General features: G+C 38.9%; 1 long non-coding RNA gene across 1 annotated transcript; it reads right to left on the reverse strand.

The window, feature by feature from the left end:
- Positions 1-2,555: 2,555 nt before the first annotated feature.
- LOC138051849 (uncharacterized) lies at positions 2,556-8,523 on the reverse strand. The gene is made up of 2 exons (XR_011132930.1): positions 8,033-8,523; positions 2,556-3,686 (listed from the first exon to the last, which is right to left on the reverse strand). It is a non-coding gene; the product is annotated as an uncharacterized lncRNA (long non-coding RNA).
- Positions 8,524-11,388: the final 2,865 nt, after the last annotated feature.

Raw genomic sequence — 11,388 nt, forward strand, 5'->3', positions numbered from 1 at the left:
ATTCAACGCAGCGGGCAATGTCTTTTGGGTGAACATGGGCCTTTAACCTACATCAATTTTCAAAAAAATGCTCTTATAACAGAACAGGTTTACGCGCGAAGCGTTTGAGAAATCACCTTGTGTTGGGCTCCCATAAAAAAAGCTAGCGGACATCGGAGAGCGACAAGTTGCTACTGAGCCTGCGTAGCAGGGTGTTTTTCGATACGGTGATCTTCAGGCACAGCCTTCGCACGTCCACTGTATCAAAAAGCACAGGCACATCAAAATGCTGAAAACTTACTATGTGTGATACCTGCTGAGCAACTAAACTCGCAACGTGAAAATCTTTTGTTGTTCACGAGAACATTAAAAAGGAAACAAAGCAAAGTTTTTCTTACCGTCTGGAAACATCACCTTCCCTCTTGCGTTCCGTGCACACTTGACAAAAAATCATTAAAATGTGTGCAGGACGTACAGTATGATTATTCTTCCTCATTAGTCGAATATCATATCCGGTGTTGATGTACTGCTTCTGTCAGCCTTTTTAAAATCTCACTAAAAATAGTATACTACTGCAGGTTCTACTAATCCTACACAATGAACGAATATATAGTCCTTTTTAGAGAAACAAAATTAAACAGTCCAACCACAGTCTTCCCAGCCAGCAACATCACAGCTGGCTAGAAAGACCAACAACATCACATTTCTACTGACCAATCAGGACAAAGACAAGCTGGGTACTTATGCGATTCACTGACACCACACTAATCATTTGCCTCTGAGATGACTTCCGCTTGGGTTGTCAAAATGTCAGTCAATGGCACCACTGAACATTAGTCCATCTCAGGACTGGAAGATCTTCCATACTTCATTTAATTTTGATACGACTCCTAGGTTCAAACACCTTGTTAAAACATTCAAAGCTTGATTAAGTAAGATGGTCTGAGTGACAGCAGTCCTGATATGAGAACTGAAGGACTGTTGTTTGAGACATTGACTGATGACCACATTTCTGAAGACCAGCTGGGCCCGGTTGTTTCATGTTTTCAACTTTTTGTCAAAAGTTTCTTTTGCTTCTTTTGCTTTTCAAGATTGACTTCTTCTAATGTAAAGTTCGCCCAAATATCAGCATTCACCAGCATTTGTGGATAGCGTTAATCAGCTTTTGAACAACCGGGCCCAGAGTACATATACGATTCACTGACAGTACACAAATTACATGTTTCTGAGGATGACTTCTGCTCGGGTTGTTGAAACATCAGTCATTAGTTTAATTACATGGGTGATTATTGAAAACTCTCTATGCTGATTGGTTACACTTGAGGTGATTATTTAACAATTTTTCCATGAGCTCGAGTTGGATATGAGATGCGAAATAGCAAACGTGGCGCGTAGCGACGAGTTGGCTATAACCACTCTCATATCCAACAAGTGCGAATGGAATAATTGTTTTATTAAATTCCTTAAACTCCAAAAGTTTGGAAGTACGAAATACGAGCGAAAAAAAGAGAGAAAATCTTAGCGAAATCGAAAAAGGTTGATGAAGATGCGATGTTGTGTGATATCTCGTGGTCAGACAGACGCAGGCAAAAACATTTCTTACCTTTCCGCGTATCTCTAAGCTTCGAAATTGATCCAAACCACAAAAACGTTTTTCTTTTGCTTTATACCGAAAGAAATTTCGCTTTCTGGCGTAAAATTTGTTAGTTTAGAAACGCTAAGCGCAATCATTTACCATATAAGGTCAAACTAAGGTATATGAGCTGACAACCGAGATTGAGTGAACCAATCAGAGCGCGAGAAATGCATTATCCGAGGTTGAGAATTTAATAATATGTGATATCGGTAATTACCTAAGCGTTTTTTTCAAAATGGCCGCAAGACGTCTTGTCAAGATGACAAAGAAATTAATTATTGTTTTAAAAAAAATGCATATTTTTTAAATAATCACCTATGTAATTTATACTAAAAAAATATTATTCACCTCAGGCTCGGTGAATATCGGTGAATAAAAACTTTGATTTCCTCTTGGTTTTTACTCACCAATATTCACCTTGCCTTTGGCGAATAATTATTGTTGTTAAATGTCACCAATCTTAGTCCTTCTGAGGACTAATCTTGATCAAGTTTCACATGAGCTAATCTTTGCTACTAGGAACCTCCCCTCCAACAAAACAACTTTTTACCGCAATAACTTCTAATCTTGCAATCTGATTGGCTAATTTGCCTTTGTGGACAAGAGTCTAGAATCTGATTGCAAGAAAGTTATAGACAACGCTTGCTCTTAAACTTTGTGTCGCACTCTTGGTCGCGCTCTGAAATAAACATTTTCTTTGAAGTTGAATATTGTGGTAAAAAACAAATCAGTGTTGTCTGTACTCTTATTAACAGCAGTATTTGTCATCTTGTTGTGGACTCACTTGGCACAACATTTTAACCACTGTGATTACAAATATTGTTTTTGATAAGATTACAGACAATGCTGAACCACACTTGCTTTGTAAATTAAACCACTGGAAACCAATGTTACAGTCAAATTTGTTTACATTTTTAAGTGTTTTGTATGTAGAATAAAATAACTTCAGAATCCTCTATTTATTTTTGCTTTCAAATTTCCTGGTCATTATTATAATTAATATTATTATTGTTACATGTTAGGGCTTTCCTTGTTATTATACTAAATTTAAAGCTCTTTGTACCCAAACAATAAGGCAACCATTTAACATTCAAGATGACAGTAAAATTTGAAAATTCCTCATTCTTTTATTATTGTCCTTTTTCCGTGATCATGATATTAAATTCCTTATTCATAAATATTATTTACTTTGGAGAATTTTTAGACGAATTAGATTACAGCAAATATCATTCTTCGGGTTTGAAGTTATTCCTTAGTAGGATTCTGGAGGTTCCTTTTAAAATACATCTTTTAAACTTATGTACAGTGCTAGCCTGCATAACAGGTGCTCATTTAGCCGAGCACAAAGTGCGAGAGGTGGACACGAAGCGCTAGATCTAGAGGAGAGGAAGAGAATAATAATTTTCTCTTCCCCTTGTCTTAATTGTGCCACACGCTCGCCTCTCCTGTTTTGCCCTCGGATAAATAAGCGCCTATTATGCAGGCTAGTACTGCACAGTGCTGGAATCTAAATCCACTGAGTTATAATTCATTTCATCAGGATTTGAAATTAGACACATAAGGTTTGTTTACAAGAACTTCAATATTCTTGAAAATATTTGATAACCAGTGATTGTAGTTTCTTCAATATAATTGTTATACTGTATCTATATGTTGTTATTTTAATTAATTGAAATTTCATTTCGACTCATTTTGCCGGCAGGTACAAAACATGGATCACAAGTTACAGGTCATTGTTTTACCAAAAGTTGGCCTAATCAAAAGTTTTTAGGCCTATTGTTAGCTTTGGTTGTTTCTTAAAAACAATGACGTGTGACTTACTGTAATTATTGTGACCCATGTTTTGTACCTGCCCCTCAATTTGCAATGTTGTCATATTTAGTCACACAAACAAAATTTGTTGCTGTGATTGATGCTATAAAAGTGAAACCAACCAATAATTAAAGGTAATCCCATTTAAAGTGTCCATAAATTATTCCAACATTTGCAATTTATCAATTCTGGATAGAAATGTTCATGGTCTCAGAACCTGTATACAGATCCAAATAAGTTCATGTCATCTGGATGATTCCTGAAAGAACAAATGAAAGGCTTTTAAAATATGCTGCATACAATGTATAATTTTCCAGTTGCAAGTGGGTGCAAAACCGAGTGGGTAAAGAGAAGCTTTTTAAAGGGGCTAGTTCACGCAATTTTAGGCAATTTCAGCACTGATGGAATGGTCATAGAATTAACTAAAATATCAAAATAACTGTTCAAAACTACAGAAGAACTCTGACAAAACACAGGGAAGCCAAGAAGGGACATGGATGGACAAAACTGGAGAGGATTGAAATGGATTGAATTTGGATAAATTGAAAAACGTTGGCCCACCTTTTTTCAAATTTATATCAGTCAATAGCAAAATGGCATTTACACAGCTGGAAAATCATTCTCAGTTGTTATGTGGCCGTGATTTTGCAAACGAAAGATTCTTGCTCTGCCAATTTGACGTTTAGAGCTCATAATTAACAAAATTAAACAAAATTATTTAAAATAGCGTGACCTACCCTGGTGAAAATCTTTGAAGGATCTTTGAAGATCCTTAAAGACTCCTCAAAGATCTTTTTGAGGATCTTTCTAAGGATCTTTTCTCGAATCCTCAAGGATCCTACCTAGGATCCTTGAAGATCCTTAAAGATCCTAGCTTTTCTTGCCAAGATCCTCAAAGATCCTTGCCAAGATCCTTGAGGATCTTTGAAGATCCTGTCCAAGATCCTTGAGGATCTTCGAAGATCCTGTCCAAGACCCTTGAGGATCTTCAAAGATCCTGTGCAAGATCCTCAAGGATTTTTAAAGATCCTGACCAAGATCTTTGAAGATCATCAAAGATCCTTGAGGATCTTTGAAGATCCTGTCCAAGATCCTTAAGGATCTTCAAAGATCCTAACAGAGATCCTTTCAAGATCACTTTAAGGTTCCTTTTAAGATCCGTGAAGGATCCTCATAGGATCTTTCAAGGATCCTAATAAAGTTGCTTTCAAGATCACCATAAGGATCCTTTTAAGATCCTTGAAGGATCCTCATAGGATCTTTCAAGGATCGTAACAAAGATCCTTTCAGGATCACTTTAAGGATCCTTTTAAGATCCTTGAAGGATCCTCATAGGATCTTTCAAGGATCGTAACAAAGATCCTTTCAAGATCACTTTAAGGATCCTTTTAAGATCCTTGAAGGATCCTCATAGGATCTTTAAGGATCCCAATAAAGATCTTTTCAAAATACCTCTGAAGATCCTTTTAGGATCCTTAAAGGATCCTCATACAATCCTTGAGGATCTTTTGAGGATCCTTTTATGGTTTCTTTCAAGATCACTATAAGGATCCTTCAAAGATCCTCAAAAGATCCTAGTATGATCTTTAAGGATCCTGTCAAAGATTTTATTAAGATCCTTTCAAGGATCCTTTTAAGATCCTTGTAAGATCCTCGGTCACTCTTTGAGGATCTTTAAGGATCCTTTTGAGGATCTTTCCAAGATTTTGTGTGTGGATCTTGGTAAGATCTTTGCAAGATCCTGATAATTTCCTCAAGGATCTTGATGAAGTATCCCAAGAGTCCTCAATGTTAGAAAATCTTTGAAGATCCTTTAAAGATCCTTCAAGGATCCTGTGAAGATCTTCATCTTTAAAGATCTTTGTCAGGTCTTTGAAGATCTTTGAAGATCTTTAAAGATCCTTTAAGGATTTTCACCAGGGTAGCCCCTTTAAGTCAGTAAATTAAAAAAAATTAAAGGCGCTATTTCACGCAAATGATGTCATTTCATGACACCCAAAATGCCTGAAAAGTAGAATGAAACATTGCAACATTGAACAACATGAAAGAAACACCGCAAAAGGAAATAGAACCATGGATGGACACCCATAAATGGACAAGATTGAAAGGGGCTGCATTTGGGTAATCTTGAAAAAGGTCAAGTTTTAAATGGCAAATATCACCTACAATCGGCGACAAAATTAGTTGAGACACTTTGTTAACAGAGGACACTAGTAAGGAGTACTTTTCGGCAATCCCTTCCCCCTCCCCCTAGTCCCGGGGGGTGAGGGAGGGGGGGGGGGATGTTCGAACCGAGCTTGAAATAGCCCCTAAAAGATAAGAGTGTCTCAACAATTTTGACGCCGATTGTAGATAAAGTTCGTTTTTGCCCAGAATTATCTTGTTTGTGATATAATGATATCAGTACCATTTTCGAGTTTTAAACTCGTGATTAACTAAAGCTTTCCCCAAAACACCATAAAATAACATAAAATAGCCCCTTTAAGCTATTCTTGCCAAAAGAATCCTCCAACTTAATGATTAAAATTTTTCACTTTAGATAAAGTAGGATCTTCAAGGATTACACTTGGGCAGAAAATGGAACAAAGCACAAACTATTACATTTGTGATGGTTGAAAAAGGAGAGCTTAATAAATTTGTTCTGACTCATAAGACGTGCTTTCTCTAAGATAGTTCAAAGGTATTTTTACCGCAATTTTCAAAATTCCGCAGGATCTCATATTTGAGAGATGCTGATTGTTTGTTGTATAGTAAACTATGCACTAAGAAAAAGGAAAGGAACTTATTTCAGTGTCTAGTCTTCCAGCACTGGAGCACTAATTGGGGACAATGTAAACCAAAATCAACCAGTTAATGCAAATCACCTCAAATTAAATTAAATCAAATCAAAGGTTGTTTTTCAGGAGAGGGGAAAACTAGAGTACCCGAAGAAAAACCTCTTGGAGAAGGGTACTACAGAGAACCAACAAACTCAACCCACATATGAAAACGAATCTAGAAAGCGATTAAGTCCTGGATCACACATCATACACTTCTTAGCTGATTTTTCTACGTCTCCTTCTCTGTATAAACCGTCAGTCCCATTGATATCACTTTTTGGGACTCGTCTACATGTACATAATAGTTTCACCAACAAGAGCATTCAATGGTACATTTGGGATGGTTTAAAGTCAACCATTTGGTTGCCAAAGTGCAGACTGATTGACCATTGCCACTTGAAGCAGAGATTCCCCAGAATTGTGAAAAGTGCAGTAAACAAAAACAAATTTTGCAAAATAAACTTTTCACCTTCAAACCTCTTCAGCAATTTCTTCCCATAGACCCGAGGGAATGCAAAATAACAGCAAAAACCCAACCTTTCATCTTAACCTATTGATTCCTGGGAGTGATACATTTAAATTAACAGATTTTAGGCAGTCTGGCGCAAGGCGATTCTAATCTTCAACTGGGAGAGTCCTAGGGTCCGTGAGGAGTGAATGGGTTAAGAGTGCACTGTAACCTGGGGCGAAGAGCAGGCAAATCAATCTGAGGGGGTTAACTGGTAAACATACAAGGGGTCCCACTCTTACAAATCCATTCTTCGTTCTTGACATAGTTATTGATATGCCAAAATAAGCTGGAACCTCTGCCATTATCATTACTATTATTATCAACTACTGCTAATTTTGGATAAAAAGCTTGGTCAAAAATGAAGCTTTGCCCAGCATTCATCACATGAAAAATGTATTCTCAATACAAATGGGATGCTCCTCACATGCTCCAACATGTAAACTAACCATTTAGTAGTCTAAATATCTCTTATTTTTTCTTAACAATACCAAGAGAATCATAAAATTTTGTAATTAGCCCCGTGAGCTGCGTTACCGAGTCACACGATAGCTGGATATTGCATTCAATGAAAATACAACAACTCATTTCCAGTCAATAATATTTCCCCCTTGGTTTGTCATATTATAGTCTTTCCTGGGCTAGTTGTCAAATTTGCCATCACCTCCTCTGAATGAGGCTGAGCAGATACCAACTTCAGATCCCACTTGGGGTAGAAATATTCTGCATGCACAAGAAAAATCATGAGCCACCCCACCCCCCCCCCAAAAAAAATAAATAAATAAATAAATAAATAAATAAATAAAAAAGAGGGAAAGAAAGAAAGAAAGAAAGAAAGAAAGAAAGAAAGAAAGAAAGAAAGAGAAAAGATTCCTATACTTCGTCCCTTCTAACAAATTATCAACGATGGTCCAGGAACATTTTTTTAAACCGAAAAAAGAAAGACTTTGAATCACAGCAATGCACGATCAGATCAATATGAAAAATAACTGATAAAAGAGTCAAGCTTAACCATCCATCCAAGCTTAGAGAAATACTTCAAGTATTGAAGATATTCTTTGATTGCATTCTTGCATTACGGTGACCATGTTGGTGGAAAGGACACTACCAAAAACACAAAAATGGCCATCTTATCACATGAGTGCAATCAAAGGATAGAAGTGCTGGGAGAAGAAGAGGAGAAGTGCCGCCTACTGTATACGTCGGTAGTCGTTATGAGATGACCCGAGTACTAGATGGGATTTGAACCTACAACTCTTCAAGAATTAATGCACTTACCAAAATCCTTAATTATATTGCACCAGCTCGACATCAACTCTGTAGAAATTAACTCCATCTTTGAGGTGGACAGGATGCGTTGTATCAGTGAGGTAATCCCCTTTCCTGATCCAAGAGTCCATTGTCCGTTCCCAAGCAACATTCAAGACAGCAGAAACACTGTAGTCCGGTGCTATGGGCGATGGCAGGGCACACTTGATACTGTACGTCAAAGCTCTTTCCTTCTTGTAATTCACGAGATCAACCTCTACTTCGCCAATCGTTACTGACGGCGCATCCATCAAGCTCACATCCTGAAATGAAACTATCAAATGTGAGCCTTCTGGAATCGATTCAGGTGCACTGTGATTGCGAAATTTGACTTCTCCAGTTATTTCGATCATTGCTGTTTTAAAACACCTGCAACCTCTAGCGGACTCTTGCGGATTTAGAACGGTACTCAAAATATCGAATGGAAAGCCATTCTTGTTCCCAGACCCCATCGTTTCTCTTAGCCGTCGGGGTACGGGGCCTTCACACTTGCTTCGAGCTCCACGCGCGGAACATTGACTACCGTCCAGTAGCTCTTTCGAGTCGACAAATATGAAAGTTTGGTTATTATGTCATTCTCCTTATCTGTTATCTGGTAAAGTATGTTTTCCGTCTTGTGCGCAAACTTGGTATTTTATTTCCATGAAAAAGACAATTTACCACCAGATTTTGTTTCCTGTTGCACGCGAACTGGGGAGCGAAACATTCAAGTCTCTGGTGCTTACCATTTGTCGAAAAGAAGAAAAACCCGGTTGGTAAACTTTGCATAATAATGGCAAACGATTTTTCGTTTTCACTGGCCTAGCTTGGGGCGCTTTCCATTCGACCAAAAATTTCGAGATTTTATTTCCGGTCCGAAACTGAATGGAACGGTAAAAATTCCGGGAAAACTTTTCGAAAATTGAGTACACCCTCTTTGTATTGATGGAATTTCCGGAATTATCGAAAAGATTTTTTGATTTTTACATTTACAAAAAATTTCCGGAAATTTCGGTGGAAATTTCCATCGGGTGAAAAAAGTGTTCCATTTAACTCAGGTCCGTTCGCCTCCCAGTGATTGCGATTTTACGCGCCAAAAATTTAAAATGTGGCCGTTAATAGCCTTGAAGTGGTACTGACCTTTCAAAAGTTGTAAATGGAACACATATTTCCATAGGAAAGTTTCCAACGGGAAAACAGGACTACGTTTTCAGAAGTTCCGTGCGTGAGCTCACGTGGCTTTGTGTCGAATGATTTCAGTCTTTTTGTACAGCATCAATGCAGCAATTTGTTTCCTTCAACCAGCAACGGTGTGTTACGTTAACTTCGACTTTCGCTCGTCGTAGTTCTGTTCCCGCCGCTTTGCCATTTTTTAAAATCAAGTTAGCAGAACTTCACGAATCATATTTATTAAATTTATTCTTCGGCGTGACTGCTTGGGAATAACAGTTACAGAATATCCTAATACCCAGCAGAACAAGGACGCTGGTATGTGTAAAGGTAGGTTTAGTGTAGGTTCAAATGATCTGCTTTTGTTTTGCTCAAAGGACGCGTTCCATTCGACCAGCGAAAATGCCGAAAATTTAAACCTGGTGATTTTTGTTGAATGGAAAGCGCCCTTGTGCTCAGGCGTTCCCTTCTAGCTGTCTCGAATTGGTGCTAAATTTCAATTGGTGGAGGCATAAGAGCGGTACTGGAAATAACAACGTGGTAAAAAGGTAAGGAAAATCTCAGTCCAACCTATCCGACCGGAAAATTTCCGGTTGGACCGAACTGGACCGGATCGTTCTATTTGACTTCCAACCGGCATCTCCGGAAATTTTGGCTTAATGGTAAGCACCCTCCGTCAACAGCATTAATAGCGGGGACGTTATGCACTTTTCATTTCCTGCTCAAAACAAGCTCTACCTGCGCCACCCCAACAAACCATTGTTTTCATGAAACCGCTTGCCGCAAACTTAGTTGTCGCCACCGCATCTATGCGGTGAGCTTTAACAACGACAACGGTGACGGCAACCAGAACATGACAGATTTTCATATGGGACATTTTCAACCAATCTCTAGAGACACCAATAACAATGGAGTAATGTACTACTTCTGTTGGATGAGCAAACGAAGCTAATGAGAGATATTTTGTTTTCGTCCACCAACATGGCGACGACGACTATTTAGTGGGCAAAAACATTAAAAAATAGCCAGATTTGAGGTTTTATGGAGGACTTCAGCGCTAGGAGATACAATTACATGATCTCCCGTGAATAAAAGGGGACTCATATCGGTTTCAGTCTTGAGGGACTGTCACACCCTTGCCGTGCCGAAGGGGCGTTCACAAAAACCTTTTGTGGAGGGGGGGGGGGGGACCAACAAGAGTTCATGAGGTACCTCATGATCTCTTAGGGGGAACTGATGAGAAATTCGGGGGTCGCCCCAAAAAGAATTAGAGGTAAAACGGGGGGTGTTTGAACCAGTTGGTTGAGCATCGGGATGTCATGCGGGAGGTCGCGGGTTCGAACCCCGGCCGGATTAACACATAACTGAGGAGAAAGTGCTGCCTTTGTAATTTCATCTGCAAGTGGTAAGACTTTCAAGTCTTCTCGGATAAGGACTATAAACCGTAGGCCCCGTCTCACAAATACCTTCTATGTTCATAAGTTTCCTGTGGGACGTTAAAGAACCCACACACTATTCGATAAGAGTAGGGGATGTAGTCCCCGGTGTTGTGGCTGCCCTGTTCTCTCCAGCAGAAGTGGCCGGCTTGGCGTGATGTCTCTAAAAAGGCTTACAGTGTATGAGGCCATCTAAGCAGAAACAGCCATAAGCCAAAAAGGGACTTTGCCGAGTGCTGGAACATGTAGATGTAGATGTAGATGAATAAAAACAATAATTGTCATTAGCCGATGTAAACACAATGTAACAAAATACGTGTATAATAATCAATTGTGTAAAATGGGGTCGACAGGCCTACACCCTTTGCATGTGGTCTGGTCTCGTTTTGATCTGCGACGCGACGGTAACGAAAACGTCATTTAAAATTGCAAAAAAAAAAAAAAATGCACGTACGCAGCGTGCAAAGCTATTGTTTTTGCTCATCAAATATGCAACATTTGTGACGTTTTCGTTGCCGTCACGTCGTAGATCTTGGGACGTTCGCGCCCATTGCTACGGAGCATTTTTTCGCGCATGTCACGCACACGTTATGCATCGCAGACCACGAAGGTAAACACGATGGTTCAACTCTTTGCCTCACCTATTGTGAATCTTTTCAGTCTTTGTTTCGTTGAAGTAGATTGTACGTCGTATAAGTTGAATAAAAAGGGAAATGTCAGTTTGAGGGATGGAAATAAGTG

The sequence above is a fragment of the Montipora capricornis genome, chromosome 6 (genome assembly GCF_036669925.1).
Source record: "Montipora capricornis isolate CH-2021 chromosome 6, ASM3666992v2, whole genome shotgun sequence".
NCBI lineage: Eukaryota > Metazoa > Cnidaria > Anthozoa > Scleractinia > Acroporidae > Montipora > Montipora capricornis.